Source organism: Apium graveolens, chromosome 2, assembly GCF_009905375.1.
Source record: "Apium graveolens cultivar Ventura chromosome 2, ASM990537v1, whole genome shotgun sequence".
Taxonomy (NCBI): domain Eukaryota; kingdom Viridiplantae; phylum Streptophyta; class Magnoliopsida; order Apiales; family Apiaceae; genus Apium; species Apium graveolens.
In genome coordinates this window covers 30437333-30458185 of record NC_133648.1, presented here as the reverse complement: position 1 = coordinate 30458185, position 20853 = coordinate 30437333, and the positions used below count along the sequence as shown (strand labels likewise).

The 20853-nt window shown below is 36.6% G+C and overlaps 2 pseudogenes; both read right to left on the bottom strand.

Moving 5' to 3' along the window:
* LOC141687389 (chalcone synthase 2-like) overlaps positions 1–20853 on the bottom strand; it is a 116452-nt pseudogene that overhangs the window by 16488 nt on the left and 79111 nt on the right.
* Positions 1593–1707, bottom strand: LOC141709247 (small nucleolar RNA R71; annotated as a pseudogene).

Sequence of the window (20853 nt, the reverse complement as noted above, 5' to 3'; positions counted from 1 at the left end):
AACAACGAAGAAGAGGAAGCATACATTTATCTTGTGATTCTTTTAATTCGTTATAACAGTGGATGCTAGTTTTCTTTACTCTTTGAACCTTAATACTCTTGTGACGTACTCTGTTTTTATTAAGTATTTTTATTAGTTTATATCGTTATGTTATATCATGTTTTCATATGAACGCATGGTGATGATGAGTTCTATCATGGGCTAATCATGATCATGGGGTCATAGCGGATTTACTATAAATTTTTTTAGTTAATTGTTTAATACCTTGGTATGTGGTGATTGTATGATATCTAGTATAGGTTGTGCTTATTCGTCTTATGTGTGTCGCGAACATGTAAGATAGCTTGTTAATCTCTTGTGAAGCGACAATGAATCTTGAGATTTAGAACTTGCCATGCTAGCATAGGTTAATGTATTGTACGCATGATTAGTGGGTAACTCTAACCGTTTTACTTACCCTGTGTAATCATAATAAATAACCTGCGCTTAAATTGTTATATTGTCAAATTCTGTAGACATATAGGGTCTCAACATAATTGATGCCTATTCAACTTCTATCTTAATTATGGATGCTTGGTAGAATGGTATTCGTACAACAAAAGTTGGCGTTTATCAGTTTCGTGTTGTTTGATTAATATCATCACCATTACATGCTAAGGGTAATAACAATAACTATTGAATGAAGTAGTAATGAAGTAATGATCTCATGTGTGTTTAATATTGATAATTTAAGTGTTTAATTCTCGTAGTTAATATTAGTTAATCAATCTTAATTATTATTGTCTTGACATTGAAGAGTAATCATACATTGGTGAGTAAGTGTTAATTAAATATAATTAATTAGAGTCTCTGTGGGAACGAACTAGAAATCATTCTATATTACTTGCGAACGCGTATATTTGCGTGATTTATTTAGCGCATGCTTTGTTCCTAACAAGTTTTTGGCGCCACTGTCGGGGACTCAGTGTTAATTTGTTTAGTTTATGAACTTGCCATCAGTGGTCATTAGGATTCATTGATTAAGACTTGTTACTTACTGCTTCCGGTTGTGTTTCAGGTACTCTAGCGAGCGTTTATGCATACAGCTTCTCGCACCCATAAGAGAAATCTAGATACAGCTGAGGAAACAGATTCAGCTCTTGACTTTTCGGAGAAGATAGTTTTTGAAGATTCGGATAAAGAGAGTGAAAAGAAAGAACCTGTAATAATGGGTGATCATATAGTTCCAGCTGATCCAGCTCTTATGGACTTTTCTCGGCCTAAAATTGATGACAGTCAGTCAAGCATCATTCATCCGGCTATTCAGGCCAATACTTTCGAAATCAAGCCGGGCACTATTCAGATGGTGCAGAATTCTATTTCTTTCGGAGGTGCTGCGACTGAAGATCCCAACATGCATATCAGGAATTTTGTCAATATCTATAGTTCTTTCAAATATAATGATGTTACTGATGAGGCTATCAAGCTGAGGCTTTTCCCATTCTCTCTGAGGGACAAAGCTAAGGACTGGTTACATTCTTTACCAGTTGGGTCCATCACTACTTGGGAAGATCTCGCGCAAAAGTTTATGGTGAAGTTCTATCCAATGGCCAAGACTGCAGCTATGAGAATTGCTCTTACTCAGTTTGCGCAGCAACAAGGAGAATCTATGTGCGAAGCTTGGGAGCGCTACAAGGAGATGTTGAGAAAGTGTCCACATCATGGTATGCCTGACTGGATGGTGACCACTGGTTTCTATAATGGTTTGGGGGCCCAATCTCGGCCCATGTTCGATGCAGCTTCTGGAGGCGCCTTGTGGGCCAAAAGCTATACTGAAGTCTATAATCTCATTGAAACTATGGCTGCAAATGAGTATCAAAACCCAATTCAGAGGATGATGCCTGGGAAGGTAGCAGGTATTCTGGAAGTTGATGCGGCTATAGCTATTGCAGCGCAGCTCCAAGCGCTGTCTATGAAGGTCGATTCTTTAGCCAACTATGGAGTCAATCAAATAGCTATTGTCTGTGATCTTTGTGCAGGCTCTCATGCTACAGATAAGTGTTCTCTTGCTAATAAATTTATTCAGTATATGAACAATTATCAGCGACCGCAACAGCCTGTGCCCGCTACTTATCATCCTAATAATAGAAATCATCCCAATTTCAGCTGGAGCAATAATCAGAATGTTGTTCAGCAACCATATCAGCAAGCTGCAAGTAAATAGTTTATGTAACACCCCCAGATCCGGGGTCGGGGATCCGGGTCGTCACGGTCTTTCTTTCCATAATATCACTTCACTTAATTAATAATAAATAACCTTATGCTGTGACCCCACACTAACACACACCACAACCCGTTATAGTCTCAGAGATGAAATTGAAATAAGTACAAGTTTTTAAATCCATAATTTAAAAGTTATTACAACCCAAAATGATTACTTGATAATTTACAGTTAATTGCCATTATCTGCCATAAGTTATAATTATACATAATTTGATTCTCAAAAGTAGAGTGCCTGATCTACCAATAGATCTACCTCTGCAGCTATAGCAGCCATAACATCATCGGGAAGACGCGGGACGCTTCCCATGCGCTTGCGCTGGGTCTGCTGGAGTCTGGCCATCTTTCCTAACTGTTGTTGTGTGATGAAGAAATAAAGCAAGAGTGAGCCTTACAGCTCGCAAGATAATATAAAGTGATAACAATAATATAAGTATCTAAATGGATACTTACTAGAATCTTTTATCCTGTGTAAGATAATTACTTACTAGATATAAGTAAAAACAAGGGATGAAGTTACCAAATACTTCACTATACTTATATCATTTATAAAGCTACTTGAACTACCACTGTTCAAAGTATAATGAGCTTTTACCAGTTCATCACATAGATGAGACTACAAGACAAGATTTGAAGAGATTAAACCTTTGAAATATTATTAAAGGAAATGAAGTTATGATATACTTAATTAAGTTCTGATATATATATATATATCCACATATACATCTTCTTTATACATTTCCTGAAAACCTCTGTCATGTAAAGTATGAACAGAGTTTGAAACATCCAATAAATTTTGGGAAAGGAAAAGAATTTTGGCATAAACCAGGTATCTCGCTGATCAGGCAAAGATACCAATAAGTAACCTTTTCTACTAGTAGATGGACGAATTCCCTACTGGTCATCACCCTGGTCGTAATAGGACCTTATGCTGGACTGCCACTCAGCCACTTATGCATTTGATGGACTCCCACTGAGCCACTTACACTATCATGGACGCCCACTGAGCCCATGTTGCTTATGCCGACTCAATAGATGGACTTACTTCCCGAACGTTGGGTAAGTAATCAATTCATTTACCAAAACTGCAACCTTGTTGCGAATATAAAATACACCACAGAGCCGGATCCCTCAGGTTTTGAGCGAGTATTTAAATCCCCTTAAAAAGGAAGATCTTAAATATAAAAATGAGTTTTGGGATCCGCTCTAACTTTTAAAAATCATTTTGAAGACTCGAAAACACTTTAAAGAGTGTTTGGAGTAAAGCTGATTTAATGAAGTAAATCAGTCCCCAGTATATTTAGAAAATGTCTGAATATTATTATTTAAATAATATTCCCATAAAGAATAATCTTTATAAAAATAATTGAAGTAGAAGTATTAAAACTTATACTTGAAACGAGTATTAAATAACCAAAGATATACTTATACGAAAGTACTATCTTTATTTGAATAATCAAAAATAAGTTTGATTATCGACACCTTATTCTTTAATACAATAAAGAATATTAATAAGTAATAAGCGGAGTCATAATACCTCGAATGAATATTATAAATAATATTCATAAAATAAAGGAGTCATACATCCTCAAATAAATATCCAAGTAATATCCAATAATAATATAAAAGAGTCATAAGCCCTCGAATAATATTCGAAATAATATTCAATAAATAATATAAAGAGTCATAAGCCCTCGAATGAATATTCAAATAATATTCATAAAATAAAATAAAGTTATCGAATAAACCTTATTCGATTAATAGTTTTGAAAACTATAACCATATATATATATATAAATATATATGTATATATATACATATATACAGAATCTACTCGGGATCCTCGACTCCCGGTTTTAGAAAATGTTTTCACCTTTTGGGTCCTTATAATAAGGGTATATGCAAAATACTGCTATCCTCTAGCATAGGTATTATCAACTGAACCAACAGACATATATATGGCAAGAATACGAAACAGGTATGCATATGTACCATATAACATGCTACAATATATCGCAAGATCATGCATATACACATATACATCACAACAACAATATAACGGGTAGAAAACTTGCCTGAGCGACTTGGGGTGATAAAAGGCTCGGGACGAGTTTGGTAACCTATAAACAACAAGTAAGTTGGAATTAAACCAAAGTCACTTGTAAATCTATACTTTAACTAACTTAGATTCTAACGCTTATTTTGCGCTTACTGATTCTCTTAAGTCACTCGAGTACCCTCGGCTCCACCATTTTTAATAATTTAACCTTTACGAGTTTTAAGGCGATTCCTTCACGAGTGTCTTACCAACTGCCTAACACACTTACCATAAATGTTTCATACCTTAATTAACCCTTTTTGGTCTTTAACCTATGTTTCAAAGTAAGGCGAGGGGAAAAGTTTCGTTCGCGAAACGCCGTTACTTGAAACGGTCGTTTCTCCTAAACCGTGCATCGGAATCGAACGAACTACATATCAAAACGAAGCTCATAACACGAACTATTTAAACATGGCAATGGTCATAATCTAGCAGGGGGTTTTCGGGTCCTAATGTTATGCACAAAAACAGTCTAAAGAAAATCGGACGTTACGAGGGCTATGTTTACGCGATTTCCCAATTTAAAACCATTCAAAACCAACCCAATTCAACCTCAATCCAACATACAACCAACATCCATCCTTATCATATCATAACAACCCCAACCAATTTAATTTTAACATTCATACTTATGCCTAAGCTTGAATTTAACTATACTACATTCTTTTAACCAAAACAACAAGATTTACCAATCCGATTCAATACCATTTCAATCCCAAACTCTAAATCACAAACATCAAGCTACAATATCACCCTACTAATCAAAATCATCTTATAATACATAGGAATCTAGGGTTTGAAGATGATATACCTTCCTTGAAGTGGTGGGAGGAGCTAGGAAGCCTTAAGAAGCTTTGAGAAGTCTTAGGAATGCTTGGATCTTCAAGGAAATCAAGAAAAATTTCAAGTTAAAAACTTGAAAACACTATTCATTGTCTTCTTCATTGATTAAATGAAGAAGATTGAGAAGGAATTGATGGCTTAAACTCATGATATAGCCCTAACTAAGCATAAAGATGATTAGGGAATTAACTCACCAATTTAGGAGGCTTGGATCTTGAGTTTTGAATTTCTTGCCTTTTGCAATAGTAAAAAGCCGAGAGCTATGAAGAACAATGCCTTGGTTTCTTTTTGATTTTTTTGATGAAGATGATTTGCTTGGCTTGGTTGGTTTGATTTTGTGTTTGATTTAGTTAATTACCTATTTGCCCTTGATTTTGTGTGGTTAAAAAGCCACCACATCTCCTTCCTTCCCATGTCATGCCTATGTCATGTGGTGATGTCATCTTTCCCTCCTTGTCCTCTTCTCATTGGTTGGGTGACATCACTCTCTCTAATCCCTTTGATTAACTTCCTAATTGTTTGCCTAATGACCGCTGATCTGTTACACGGTTCGCTTAACTTTCGTTTTCGTTTATCGTTTGAGGGATCATACCCGGGATCTTATTACTTAGGTTCCCTTAACCTTTCTCAATACATTATATTCCTTTTTATGATCCTCTATTATAATCCTTTAATTTAAATCCTTTTATCCTGTTACCTTATACTCAATTCTTTCCGTATCTATTGGATTTCCGGGAAAAATCAAAGTGTTCGGATTTGGATTCTGACGATCTTTACATACACTTATATCCCATATAAAGTACTAATAAAATCTCAGAATATCCATATCAGAACCCCTACATAGTGTGGCATGAAAAGTTTTCTCATTCAGCATAGTCTGCAAAATCACTATTCATAAGGGTTTCAAAAATTTCCAAAAATTGGGGTTATTACAGTCTCCCCTCCTTAAAAGGATTCCGTCCCGGAATCAGATAGAAAATGAATAGGGATACTCTCTTAGCATTGCACTTTCTAACTCTCGAGTAAATTTTCCCACATTGTGGTGCTACCACCAAACTTTGCCTAGTTTGATAATCCTTCTCCTAAGCACTTGTTCCTTTTCACTCTATAACCCTTCCTGGTTGCTCCATATAGGTTACGTTGGGTTGCATATCTATGCGCTCCTATGCCCCTATTTATCTGGCATCCGAATTACACTTCCTTAATATTGATACGCGGAACACGTTATGAATTTGCTACAGGTTCGGGGGTAGGGCTAGCTCATATGCTAACTTCCCAAACGTCTTTATATATCCAAGGGTCCAACAAATTGTAGACTTAGCTTTCCTTTCTTTCCGAACCTCATCAATCCTTTCCAAGGGTTTCCAAGGGGATACCTATAACATTACTAGTCCCCCTATTTCATACTCTTTGTCCTTTTTGAGTCAAATCAGCATACCTCTTATGTCCATCTTGGGTTACTACCAGCCGTCCTCTGATTAGATCTATTATATCCCTGGTCCTTTGGACTACTGCGGGTCCGAGCATCTTGCGCTCTACAACTTCATCCTAACATAAGGGAGATCGACATTGTCTTCCCTCAAGGATCTCATAAGGCGATATCTCAATACTGACATATGATCTATTGTCGTAAGATAACTTAATTCGCGTTAAGTGATCATTCCAAATTCTTTCAAGTCTATTGCACAGACTCTCATTATAGCTTTTAACATTAGAACTTTTGCTTCTCAATACCCATTCTTTTCCAGTTCGTAATCGCTATCACCTTCTGTTTCTAATATTATACTGGTTATAATTCTGCTCGTTAGCGTTCTATAACCTTTTAATAACCACGTCAACCTTAGTATCACGAATGTGTTTCCATTTCGCATACTACCTTACTCCTTTTTCAGTTGTTTCTATTTTCCAAAATTTGATCAATCATATAGAAGTAAAGGAATTTGTTGAGAGATCGCTATGATCATGAACACTTGTTACATTGCATAGTTAGTACAGAAGGTGGCCAGCCTTTAGTACTTGACAAGCAATTAAACAATAGCTGGTATCCTACTCGGCTTCTATCACACAGATAGATAGTCATTCGACAATACCTCCCCTTCTGGAAGGGTTGTTCTTCTCAGTTATATGAAATGAAAAGAAGAGAAAAGAACGAACTGAAGAGAATTGTATATATGAAAAAAAATATTGCCATAAAATATCTGGCTTGGAACCTACCTCTGAATTATAGAGGTTTGTCATAGGAGAACAAAACATATATGTATTTATATCAACATCAAGTATTATAGCATCGTATTTCACATGCCTAAATATTTATTATTCCACCCATCATTCTACGGACCCATGCTCTTCCTTGAGCTTATACTCAATCACCTATGAAACTCCCTCGACATCGAAAATCGAATCTGGAATCTCATTTTATACATCATCGTTAATAGAATTCTATGCTTGCACCGCAACCTTCCTCGTATAGTAATACGACTCTCTATTGATAAGAAAGAATAATATTCAATAGGTAGATACTCTACTTAATTAGTCTATCAATGATAACTTATACACTACCACGACCCGATTAGTGGTACTCAATCTCAACACCCATTCCAATACAACTCTCACGGTTGTAATCAGCTCATTACTCGCAGAATCATTGCTGCCTTACTATGGTCCACCACTGACCTACTGTAGTCATTCATTTTCTATGAAGTCTTAATAGCTAACCATACGGAGTCCATACATCTCGTATCTAATTCTCCTAAGGAGTTAACATAACCACCAATCACAATTCATGAAGAACACTCCAAACTCTGACGTACTTTCATGACATGAAGTAGATAAAATTGTAGAAGAGTTTCAATCAAAGTAACGATAGCAGGTTAATACCATTCTTAATCATATGCCTTCGATAGAAGACTTAACTCAAAGGTTCGTTTAGTCCTTTTGAAACATGGTCCAGGCTCATTCTAAAGATAGTACCTTCTAAGATAGATAGCCCGCTCATGGCGATTACACGAATTAAACCTTTATAAACTACTATTACGGCTGGGTATTGCACAGTCATCAGAAGGAATGTCAATCTTCCAAACCATAATACAACCTTCATAGCTTTAACCATCATCACTGTATTCCTTTGGCACAAGCACCTATAATTATCCTCTTACCTTTAAAGTGTCGGCCACCTCTTTGGCCTTTCCTGATAGTAAAATTTCCTTACAGTCAATGTCATTTTAACCACCTCCAAATAAATTTTCTACCTCATTTCAATCACAGCTTATGTGAAGATGTTTTCCTTAAAATCTGATGAGTAAGAAAAGAAATCACCATTTTTCCATAAGTTATTGCCTCAGTCTTTAGAGGTTAATCACTGTCGCGACTGACTCTCGATCGTACTTAGAACATCTTTTGTCTTAGGTCCTAATTGCCCTGAACAATTTCGACCTTTACTGGTTCGATCCATACTTTCTCGTGGTTTAACACGTGCCCCACTTCGCATTATTATAATCACGTCATATTCCTTTTATCAACATTTTTATTCTTGAGAATTTTGAATATTACCTTTCTCCATGCAAAACCTCTAAGGTTATCTTTCAATAGTTCCTCCTGTATTCCCTAGATACAGGGCATATCGAAATACCATTTACTATTACTAGAACCATTGTCTATATACTTCTGAAAAATTTCTCCACTGAGTCTTAAAGGTTGTTGTTACCTTAACCCTTTCCCAATCATACTGTCAAAACTCATACTGTCCCTATTAAGGGTGAAATGCCAACCTTTAGGCATTCCCCTAGGATTCATTTTAAGTTACCGATGTTCTATCCTTAATTCCACCTTTAAAAAGGTACATGCATCCTTCCATGGATAAATCAAGTCATATACCCCTGATAAGGGTGTCTTATTCAATCATTCCCACCTCGATAGTATATGCCTAATTTCACAATAACATCTGTATTCAAAATGAGGTCAATCAATATAGCCTCCAAAAGATAACAATGGTCATCCGCTTTTCTTGCCTAATTTGGTAACGATAACAAGGATGACCTGGAAGATATTGGTCATGTTCAACGTGAACTTCTTCTTAATAATTCCTTATTTACTTTTGTTGTTTATCTCAACAGTCATCTCAATGTTGGGATATCTTTCATACCTGGCGTCTCCCTTTCTGGGTAACCAGCCACCGGTCTTACACTTCACATTCTTGAAGGTCACTTCCTTCATCCAAATTTTCCTAATTTCTTACTTCCTTGTCTCCTCAGTCTATCCGCGTCTCATTATTTATCCTTCGAACTATCTCAAGGTTTCCCTCAAATCCTCCCAACTCACAGGGGATAAAATATATGTATCTCTTATGCCCTCAACCATCAATTTTAACTCATGGTGAATCACCCTCATCCTGACGAATGCATACTTTTCTATTTATATTGCTACGAGTCTTTAGGGTTTCCTCATACCCAACTCCCTTATCATTCCTCAAACTCTATTGCCTTTATATTCCATTCCACTTCAGTTTCTTTTTATTTTCCTTTCTCTTATCATTATTTCATGAACCAACACAACATAAGCATTGATTTCAAACATCCCGTCATTCTGGATTCGTGTCCTCAGAACAATCTTGATAACTTTTACAACTTAGATTCCTAATTCATTATACTCGTCTACCTTTGTTCTGGCTCTAAAGCTTTTACACTATCTCCATAACCTTGGGAAGTACTTTCCCGAAAACAATTGACTGAACTTAAATTAGTTTATTATAATCTCTTGCTCCGTGCCTTCCTTGGCCTTTCACCAGCGGGTGGTCTCTCTCTTAGGAGGGTAAGTGATAAAAACAGTCTTTTGTGGTTCGTCAATCATTTAGAATCTCAAATAATTCCTATATTTCCTTTAGCCAGGCTCTTGCCTCGACTGGGTCAGCTTGTTCCTTGGAACTCTGAGAGCTTAGCGACTTAGAGGTCCTGAAAGAATTTCCCACTACATTGTTTCCCTCAGGTGGTGGTTGGGAATAAGGTATAAGTTCTGTTTAGACAGGTCCATGAATTTCCGTATAGGAGTACCGTCTCGGGTCTCCTTTCCTTACTCGACTTTCTGTTTCCTTAGTATGAAATGTTTCAACCTTCTCCCATAATCGGGGTTATCTTATACATTAAAAACCTTGGTTTCCACTCTATTATGTTATGGGTTCTTTCTTTCTTGATGGCAACCTCCCTGACTATCACATTCAGGGTTTGCCTTAAATCCTATTCCTCAAACTATGGCTCTCATCTAAGTTCTCATCCTTAAGCTCTTGAACTTTCGGAACCCAAATTCTATAGAAATACCTCATTATTCCCTTATCATCTTTCTCGGTATTAATCTCATATTTATTTGTTGGCTCTCTGCCTTCATTCATCACCTTTTTCTGGCACAATATGCTCTTTTCCAATAATTCGGTCTCTATTGCAATCTCAAACAGCTTTTCGGTACCGGCTCCGGTTACCTTCACTTCTATTTCCATCTTCTCAAAATCTCTTATAAACTCTCTCAAAGACATTATCATCTTGAGTCTCTCCTTTTTACTAAGGGCATCAGCCACCACATTGGCTTTCCCCGAATGATAAAGAATCTCATAATCGTAATCCTTGATTAGCTCTAACCACCTCATTTGGCACATGTTGAGCTCTTTTCTGCGTGAAAATGTACTAGAGCACTTATGGCTTAGGTAATTCTCGCACTTCTCTCCATACAAGTAGTGCCTCCAATCTTTAGGGCAAAACTATTGCCATGAGCCCAAGCTCATAGGTGGGGATATCGAATTTTATATTCCCTTAATTATCTTGATGCGTACGCGATTACCTTGCTGTGCTGTATAAGAAGCACCCTAATTCCTTATGCGAAGCGTCACTACAATTCACAAAATCTCTTTTTTTCATTCGGCAACGCCAACATATGGGTCGCCACCAACCTTTGCTTTAGTTGTTAAAATCTTTTCTCGTATTTCTCTGTCCATTCAAACTTCTTAGTCTTACGAGTAAGCCGCTTCAAAGGGGCTACTATCTTTACAAACTTGAACGAACCTCCGGTAGTGACCGGCCAATCCTACCTCTGGTAGTTTCCCTAACTATGGTCATCAATTCCTCAATGGTCCTTTATTCATTCTTGTTAGGATCTTCCACGAGATCCTCCTCAGCAACAATCCCATCTAGGACAACATCCTCAACCATTACATCCTCAATATCAACATCATCCGGTCCTGCGTTAGGACGCTCTATCAGATCCGCAATCCGATCTCCAATTAGTAATAAAACATCATCGCGTTGTTACTCCTCAACCTCAGTGTTAGATATATTTGATAATGTCATGGCTAATATGTTTTATGTTTAGATTTCAGATCTTATTTGAACAGAACAAATCAGTACTTAACTGATCAGTACTTATACTGGACGTCAGAACTTAAGGGATATCAGTACTTATGTTATCAGGAGATAAGCATCAGGAGATAGATATCAGAACTTAAGTGCTGAAGGACGATCAGATAAGGACAGTAGCTGATTAAAGTTAAGAAGATCAAGATAAACATAAGAAGAGATATGCATGAAGAAGGAATTCTGTAAAGAATGGAATACTTGGAAGGAAAGATATCTGATTGATATATATTAGGAAGCAGAATTATATTCCATATCAATTAGCGATTATCTTGTAACTGTGTAATATATAAACACAGACATAGGGTTTACACTATAAGTGTTATCATTATCGAGAATATTATTTACTGTAACCCTAGCAGCTCTCGTGATATTTTGTTCATCACTGAGAGATAACAGTTCCAGATTGTAACAGAGTTTATTGTTTCAATAAAGTTTGTTTTCTGTTACATAAGTTCTTGAAGTTTGATTTGGTTGTAATAAACACTGTATTCACCCCCTCTACAGTGAAAGTGTGACCTAACAAGTGGTATCAGAGCCTTCTGTTAACACACATACAGTTAAAGATCCAAACACAATCATGTCTGACACAGAAACTCCAACTAAGCCTACCAAAACTGAGGAATCATCAAAGACATCAACTCAGAGTCGATATGAGACTATCAGAGTTCCCATATTGAGACCATCTGAATATCCCATATGGAAGGTAAGGATGACCATGTTTCTGGAAGCAACAGATCCAGAATACCTTGATAGAATCAAGGAAGGGCCTCACAAACCTACCAAGCTCGCTGTTGTAGTTGCAGGTGAAGCAGCAAAGACCGTACCAAAGGAAAAGAGTGATTACACTGCTGAAGATATAGCATCTATTGCTAAGGATGCCAAGGTACGACACTTATTGCATAGTGCCATTGATAATGTAATGTCAAACAGGGTAATCAACTGCAAGACTGCTAAGGAGATATGGGATGCACTGGAGACAAGGTGTCAAGGAACTGAAACAGTTAAGAAGAACAGGAAGACAATACTCACTCAAGAGTATGAACACTTTGACTCTAGGACTAATGAGTCATTGACTGATGTATATGATAGATTTGTCAAACTCTTGAATGACTTGTCATTAGTAAATAAGGAGTATGATCTTGAAGATACAAACCTTAAATTCCTGTTAGCTCTTCCTGAATGTTGGGATTTGAAGGCAACAACAATAAGAGACAACTACAATCTTGATGAAACAACTCTTGATGAAATCTATGGAATGCTCAAGACTCATGAACTTGAGATGGAACAAAGAAGCAAGAGGAAAGGAGGAAAGTCAAGGACAGTTGCTCTCAAGGCTGAAGAGGAATCCCCCAAACCACCTTCCTCAAAGAAAGACAAGGGTAAAGCTCTTATCATAAAGTCTGATACTGAGTCATCAAGTTCTGAGAGTGATGATGACTCAGATTCTGAAAACTTGCCGGAAACTGATGCTGATGAGGAGATGATGAAGCTGTGTGCTCTTATGGTGAAAGGAATCACAAAGATTGCATACATGAAGTTCAGGAAGGGAAAGAAGTTTTCCAGGAAAGGCATAAGTTCTGATAAGAAGAATTTCAGAAGATCTGAAGGAAGAGGAGGAAAGTCTGACAGAGGAGATTACGCTAATGTTAAATGTTATAATTGTGGTGAGAAAGGCCACATATCTCCTGATTGCAAGAAGACCAAGAGTGACAAAGGCAAAGCTCTTGTCACAAAGCAGAAAAGCTGGACAGACACCTCAGACTCTGAAAGTGAGGAGAACTATGCATTGATGGCAAATGCTGATAAATCAAGTTCTGAGAGCAGTTCTGAAGCTGCTGAAACAAAGGTACCTCAGACTACTTATGCTTTTCATACTGATGATATTAATGAGTTGAGAAGATATCTTAAAACCATGTTTGTTAGTTATAGAGATCAAACTTTAACATGTGAAAGATTAACTTCTGAAAATCTTGCTTTTAGGAAAAGAAATGATTTCTTAGAAAAAGAGTTAGTCATGTTCCATCAAACTCAGCAGGATAGAGATGATGCTTTTTATGTTAGGGATGAAGTGCTAAAAATGAATGAATCTCTAAAAACTGAGTTAGAAAAGGAGAGAGAGATTATCAGAACTTGGACTAACTCTGGCAAAACAACTCAAAATTTGCTAAGCAGTGGAAACTGGAAAGAGGGCTTAGGTTATGGAGAAAATAAAAATGAAAAAGGAACTGTAGAAATTAAGCCTGTTGATAAGCAAAAGCCGAAGTTAAAACCTGTTAAGTTTGTAACTGAAAAATCTGAAAATGAGAAATCAGAAGTTAAAAAGGAATTAGCTTCTGACAAACTAAAACAGGAAAAGACAGCTGAAGTTAACATAGGCTTAATGACAAAGAAGCAGCTTAAGCATAAGCTGAAAGATGTTAAGAATGCAAACAAGGTAAAATCACCTAGGAAAAACAGGAATGGAAAGGAAGGTGTGAATAAAAGCAATAACTATAAATCTGTTCCTGATGCTCCTAGGAAAGCGTGTCATAACTGTGGAAGTTCTAACCATCTGGCTTTTTTTTGCAGGAAGAATAAGAATATTAACTCCTTATCTACAAAATCAGGAGTTAAGAGTCAGTCTGTTAGATACAAACCACAAGATCCTTGTTTTCATTGTGGTAGTTTATGGCATTCCATTTATACTTGTAAGGAATATCATAGTTTGTACTATGATTATTATCAAATAAAACCTTCTTTAAAGAAAGTTTCTGTTGTTCCTTCTAGTGTAAGTTCTGATTCAAAGTCTGGTAGTATAAGTTCTGATAAGAAAACTGTTAACATAAAATCTGATGCTAAATCCGCTGCAAATGTTAACAAACCTAAAAAGGCCAAAGGATCCAAGCAAGTCTGGGTCCTTAAAACTAATAATTAGTGGTCTTTTTGATTGCAGGGCAACAGGAAAAATATTTTAGTTCTGGACAGTGGATGTTCAGGACATATGACTGGAAATAAGGCCCTGCTATCAGACTTTGTGGAGAAAGCTGGCCCAAGTGTTTCTTATGGAGATGGCAACATTGGAAAAACTTTGGGATATGAACATTGTGAAATAGTTAGTAAATCTAAAGGAAAAATTGTTCTGAAGGGATTCAGGCGTGGTAACATTTATGAAGCTAAGCTTTCAACAAGTTCTGATGGTTCTGCAATCTGTTTAGTGAGTAGAGCCTCAACTGAAGAAAGCTGGAATTGGCACAAGAAACTCTCTCATTTAAACTTCAACAAGATAAATGAACTGATCAAGAAAGATCTTGTGAGAGGACTGCCAAAATCAGTGTTTGTTCCTGATGGTCTTTGTGACTCATGTCAGAAGGCTAAACAAAGAAAATCTTCATTCAAGAGCAAGACTGAATCATCAATTCTTGAGCCTTATTATCTACTTCATGTTGATCTATTTGGTCCAGTGAATGTCATGTCTATTGCAAAGAAGAAATATGCGTTGGTCATAGTAGATGAGTTCACCAGATACACATGGGTGTATTTCTTGCACACAAAAAGTGAAACTGCATCTATCCTGATTGATCATGTCAAACATCTGGATAAATTGATCAAAGATTCTGTGAAAATTTTGAGGAGTGATAATGGCACTGAATTCAAGAATCTGATAATGGAAGAGTTCTGCAAAAATCATGGAATAAAGCAGGAATTTTTTGCTCCTGGAACTCCACAGCAAAATGGAGTTGTTGAAAGGAAGAATAGAACTCTCATTGAAGCTGCACGAACAATGCTTGAAGAAGCAAAGCTTCCAACCTATTTCTGGGCTGAAGCTGTGCAGACTGCTTGTTTTACTCAAAATGCAACACTCATTAACAAGCATGGAAAAACACCATATGAGATGGTGAAGAACAAGAAGCCAAATCTAAAATACTTTCATGTATTTGGATGTAAGTGTTTTGTTCTCAAGACTCATCCTGAACAGCTATCCAAGTTTGATCTAAAAGCTGATGAGGGAATCTTTGTTGGATATCCACTTTCTACAAAAGCCTTCAGAGTCTATAATTTGAGAACAAAAGTGGTCATGGAATCTATCAATGTCTCTTTTGATGACAAGAAGATCACTGGACTTGAAGATTGCATTGATCATGATCAGCTGAGATTTGAAAATGAAGATTCATATTCTGATACCTCAAGTCCTGACAGTCTAAGTCCTGATACTGTAAATTCTGATGGATTAAACTCTGATGTTATTGAAACTGTGGTGACTACGTCAAAGGAAGATGCACCAATGCAGGGGAAGCATACTCAAGATATTATCACATCTCAAGAAGCATCAGAACATACATCTGGCTCTTCAAATTCTGATTCGTCAAGTTCTGATAAGCCAAGTACTGACAGTACTGAAAATCTAAATACTGAAGGATCCAACTCAGAGAGCATAGTTTCAGGGGGAGCATCAGAAAATGAAACCGAAGACAGCATGAATCATGGGGGAGCATCCAGTTCTAGAGAAAATCTTCCATCTGCAAGGAAGTGGACAAAATCACATACACCTGATTTGATAATTGGAAATCTTGAGGCAGGTGTCAGAACTAGAACAGGTACTTCGAATGAATGTCTTTACAATTCTTTTCTCTCTCAGTCTGAGCCAAAGAAAGTGGAAGAAGCTCTTCAAGATGCTGATTGGGTGCAAGCAATGCAGGAAGAGTTGAATGAATTTGAAAGAAACAAAGTCTGGACCTTAGTGCCAAGACCTAAGAATAGATCGGTTGTTGGTACAAAGTGGGTATTCAGAAACAAAACTGACAGTGATGGCATAATTGTAAGGAACAAGGCAAGGCTGGTTGCAAAAGGATATTCTCAACAGGAGGGAGTTGACTATGATGAAACATTTGCGCCAGTTGCTAGGTTAGAAGCCATAAGGATATTCATGGCTTATGCTGCTCACAAAAAGTTTACTGTCTTTCAAATGGATGTGAAAAGTGCTTTTCTCAATGGAGAATTGGAAGAGGAAGTATATGTTGAACAACCTCCAGGCTTTGTAGATTCCAAACATCCAGATTATGTCTACAGGCTTGATAAAGCACTTTATGGACTTAAGCAAGCTCCTAGAGCATGGTATGAGACATTAGCTCAGTTTCTTCTGGAAAGTGGATTCAACAGAGGAACTATTGACAAAACACTGTTCTATCTCAACCATGGCAAGGACTTACTTTTGATCCAGATTTATGTTGATGATATTATTTTTGGGTCTCCAAATGACAAACTTTGCAAAAAGTTTGCCAAACTAATGCAGTCAAGATATCAGATGAGTATGATGGGAGAACTTAGTTATTTTCTGGGCCTTCAAGTCAAGCAGAGTGAAGAAGGAACTTTTATTTGTCAATCTAAGTATACCAGAAACTTGCTGAAGAAATTTGGAATGCAAGACTGTTCAAGTGCATCCACTCCCATGGCCACTGCAACAAAACTGGATAAGGATACTGGTAATTCAGTAGATATCACTGATTACAGAGGTATGATTGGCTCACTTCTCTATCTAACTGCTAGTAGACCAGATATCATGTTTGCTACCTGTCTTTGTGCAAGATTTCAAGCAGATCCAAGAGAACCTCACTTAACAGCTGTAAAAAGAATCTTTAAGTATCTTAAAGGAACAGCTGATCTAGGATTATGGTATCCTAGAGAATCAGATTTTAAATTAATAGGTTACTCAGATGCAGATTTTGCAGGTTGCAAAATTGACAGGAAAAGCACAAGTGGTAGCTGCCAATTTCTTGGAGGCAGGTTGGTTTCTTGGTATAGCAAGAAACAAAAGTCAATTTCCACATCAACTGCAGAAGCAGAGTATATTGCTGCAGGAAGCTGCTGTGCACAGATTCTTTGGATGAAGAATCAGTTACTGGATTATGGGTTAACATATTTCAAAATCCCTATTTACTGTGATAATCAAAGTGCTATTGCTATGACAGGTAATCCAGTTCAACACTCTATGACAAAGCACATCAGCATCAGGTACCATTTCATCAGGGAACATGTGGATGAAGGTACAGTGGAATTGCATTTTGTTCCCACAGATCAACAAGTAGCAGATATCTTCACAAAACCACTATGTGAAGCTACCTTTACAAAATTGGTAAATGAACTTGGAATGATTTCAGGTTCTTTCTCTAAATCTGCTTAAACTTGTTCTATGTTATCAGACTTTATGATCAGTATTTACAGAATTAATCTCTTTGTATATTCTGTGCATTAATTGATAAATGTTTTTAAGTACTGACTGTTGTCTGATACATATCTCTTAACTCTAATAAGTGATATATCTGTTTAAGTAATCATTCAATCCTATGAGGATAATTGTGCTAGATACTGACCTACTAGTCTTCAATAAACAAATGATCCCATGAAAGAAGTAATTATTTCTGTGGAAATCTTATGACACAAGCAAATTCTGATACTTGAGCTTAGTTTAGTTTACTTTATTCATCTTATTACTAAGTCCCAAATTAGAACAATGCTACTCATCTGTTTAAGTTCTGATTCTAGTAAAACTGCTGAATGTACTAAGTGCTGATAAACCTCACTTATCAAAAGAAAAAAAAAATCAAAGAATAATATCAGGTACTCCTTTGAGATCTAGAGTAAAAATGTGAATGGGACGACCCAAGTGCATAGCTGGTATTAAGTAAATATGCATTAGAAAAGCAAAATATTTTTCTTGGTGACTGTTCACACTCTATGATTACTGGAGAAATACTCTGATAATAGCATAAATTCTGATAAGCAGTCGTGACTCACTTACACTGAGAAGCCACTGTAAAAGAGAATTTTAAAGATGCATAAAATTAGCACAAAAACAGTTGAGGTGGACTCATGCATGAACTCATTTATCAGTAGGTTTCAGGATAATGACAGCTCTTTAGCAAAATTTTAATTATGACTTATTTCTAAGATGTACTGAAGTAAATCAGACTTTACTCTTTATTAGTTATTTAGCTTAATGCACACACAAATCACTCCATATGAATGATGAAATTTTTGTGGTGGTCTATGTTCTTTTAGACAAACAGTCACTGTGTCCCTTTGCACAAATTCTGAGGACACGTTCTAGTTATATGGTCTGATGATTAAGTCCTGAAGACTATAACTCAGAACTTGTATGAAAACTTACTAAGATAGATATTCCTTGTTCGAGTTAAGACATTATGTTCTGATGACTGTTAAGTTCTGGTATAGGTCTAAGTTCTGATTTTTCAGTCTAACCCTTTACTTGACTTATCTGTGAGTAAAATTTGGTAACAGTCTCAGATTAATTTCGAAATGTTGAAGTGGAAGATTAATAGTCTATGGTTAAAACATAATGGCACTCGTCCTTGAACAGTTCACTCTTGTTACATGTGCACATTCCTTTTCCAATGACTATTATTCTTTTTCAAGTCTAGGGAGACGAGGTAGACTTAACTCTATCTGTCAGCATTAAATATCTTCGTGTCTCCTGGCATTCTCTTGCCTATATAATCAGCCACTTCACTTTAGCCCTTTCATCAATTTTTCTCACAATCTTAACTTCATATTCTTTTTCAAAAGCATCATGGTTCGATACAACATGTTTTTGAATTACCAAAATTTTCATATGGAGCTAAGCTGCGCCGACTGGCAGCAGGAGTGGCATGTAACTGCCATTCCTGAAGAGATATGGGGCTCTGTCCCACAGGCGGTGCTGAACCAACTTCTGTTCTTCGAGATGGACTACCAGCTTCATCTTGATCGATTGGAGGCGGAACGGCGGGAAGCTATCCGTCAGCAAGAGAGAATCATTCGACTCGCTATCTTGTTTGTCGAAGATAGGAAGAGGAAGATGACTTAATCTCGTCTTCTTCCTGTTCTTCTTCATCCTCAGCTTTGTCAGGCTTCTTAGCTAGGACTAAGGCTGTTGATGTTATATTGAGAAGCTTAGGACAAGAATGTAAAAGTTCTGATGTAATTTCAATTTCATCAATGTATTATTTTGATATATTAATGGAATTTGTTTTAAGTCTTATGATCTTGTCTCTGAGAAATTTTGATATGCATTGATAAATCCTGATAAATATTCTGATGATCGTATAAATTGTGTCTGATTTTAAGTTCTGATACTGTTTTATCAGTACTTACTTAACTGATTGATTTTACTCATTCTCACACACAGTTTTTTTCTCGGAATATTAATATTGCAGAGTAAAATATTTGAATTAGTGGGAACAGTTTCAATTTTAAATTAAAACTGATTCACCTTGATTAATGGAATCTAGGTAAGTGAAACGGTTTGTTTTTCCTTGAAAAACTGCAAGTGGGTGGTAATTATTCCTTATTTACCGTGCCCATTACTTTTTGCTTTCTCTATGTAAAACAGGTGTCAAGGTATTTCCCACTACTTTTAAATGCATGTCTGCCATGTGTCCTCAACGGTTACTTTTTGTGTATAAGTAAAAGAGAGCAAAGATTGTCAAATCTTTTATTTACCATTATATTTTATCTCTCTCTTTACTTTTAAACTCTCTCATCTTCTGACGATTTTCTTTTCAGAGGCATTTTCTCAAACACATTACAGGTTACCGTTTTCTTATCAAAACATAATGGCACCCAAGGACATTTTCTTTGATGGAGCAAAGTTTGTTCCTAATAACTTCTCTGCGATACTACACACTACAGAGGCACCCTCTGAATTTCATTTTATTCAAGACTTTCTCACAAGTTCTGATATTGGGTTTGCTCTAACTGAGCCTACATCAATTTCTGGGGTTCAAGTACTGGAGTTTTGGAGGAGTGGAGTATATGACAATGGTGGTGCTCACGGGTCCCCAAGTTTAATATTTTCATCAGGGGAAAATGAGTATGTTGTGACTCTGTCTACGGTTAGACAGGCATTATAGCTTCCTGAGGACTGTGTTTATTCTACTGTTGATGACTCAGTTCTTCAAAATATGATGGTTAGTCTGGGATATGAAGGGACATTGACCAAGCTTGGACAGTTGAAGAGATCCTTCATACGGAGGGAATGGAGTTTCTTCTTTGATTGCATTACCAAAGCTTTCGCCAACAAATGTACAAATTTTGATGCAATTCCCATATTCAGCCAACAAATCGGGTATGCACTTCTAAATCACACTGATTTTGATTATGCACGTGCAGTTTTGGGTTCTATTGGGGATAGGATGACAGAAGATCGCAATACTGTATATTTTGCAAGATTTTGTCAGCTTATTTATAATTTTTGTTATAATTCCCCCCAAAATTTTGGTGATC